General features: G+C 54.2%; 1 protein-coding gene across 1 annotated transcript in view; it reads left to right on the top strand.

The window, feature by feature from the left end:
• Positions 1–6: 6 nt before the first annotated feature.
• KCNK12 (potassium channel, two pore domain subfamily K, member 12) overlaps positions 7–1,089 on the top strand; it is a 35,462-nt gene continuing 34,379 nt past the window's right edge. Inside the window, exon 1 of the mRNA XM_014538499.1 lies at positions 7–74. The gene's annotated coding sequence lies outside the window, so the exon portion shown is untranslated. The remainder of the gene's footprint in view (positions 75–1,089) is intronic.

Below are 1,089 nucleotides of genomic sequence, written 5' to 3'. Positions count from 1 at the left end.
AGCCGACGCGCTGCGCCCGCGCTGGGACTTCCCCGGCGCTTTCTACTTCGTGGGCACCGTGGTATCCACCATAGGTGAGCAGCACGCCCCGCACGCGTTCCCTCTCCGCGCCTTTCACCTGCTGCCCTTTCCAATGCTGGGCGGCTGAGTCCGCGTCCATCAGCTACCCCGTCTCTTCGAATTGCCTACTTTCTGCTCGCCCTCTCTTCTTCGCCCCGTCCCCTCCTTCGGCCTCTTCTCTCTCTTAACTGGCTTCTGGTGCGGGAGGCCCCTCCCTGGAGCTTACCCAGCGAAGACTCGCCTGGCAGCGTGGCCGGATGGGGTGGAACCCTCACCCCGGCACTGGCAGACCCGGGGGCCGCCTGCGCTCCAGCACCTGCCAGCTCCATGCCTGAACCTCTGTGCGACTCGTTTTTCCTCTATAAAGGACCTGTGAGCACATGGGCCTCTGCTTCCTTTCTATTTCTCACCCCCCTGCGCCCCCTGCCGCCTCAGTTTCTTCATATAAATAATTTGGAAAGCCCCTTCTCTCCACTCAGCGTTTTACTCTCCTCTTCTCTCTCCCTTTTTCCACGCGTTCTCCCCTCAGCATCCTCTAGCCCAGCGGTTCTCAACCTGTGGGTCGCCAACCTGGGGGTCGAACGACCCTTTCACAGGGGTCGCCTAAGACCATCGGAAAACACATATATAATTACATATTGTTTTGTGATTAATCACTATGCTTTAATTATGTTCAATTTGTAACAATGAAAATACATCCTGCATATCAGATATTTACATTACGATTCATCACAGTAGCAAAATTACAGTTATGAAGTAGCAACGAAAATAATTTTATGGTTGGGGGTCACCACAACATGAGGAACTGTATTAAAGGGTGGCGGCATTAGGAAGGTTGAGAACCACTGCTCTAGCCCTTTTATCCGAGGAATGCGACCACTCTCCCCAGAATCTCTTTCCTAGATCCCCTTCCCACCTGCTTTTTCTAGAGTCCACACTGCCCCCTCCTCACAGAAAAGCTGGGCGACTTGGAGGCCAGACTTCAGCTGCTCTTGTTCCTGGCCACCCTTGGTTTTCTCTCCCTCCTCT

Source organism: Myotis brandtii, unplaced genomic scaffold, assembly GCF_000412655.1.
Source record: "Myotis brandtii unplaced genomic scaffold, ASM41265v1 scaffold191, whole genome shotgun sequence".
In the NCBI taxonomy this organism is placed as follows: Eukaryota; Metazoa; Chordata; class Mammalia; order Chiroptera; family Vespertilionidae; genus Myotis; species Myotis brandtii.
This window is presented reverse-complemented; position numbering and strand designations above follow the sequence as displayed.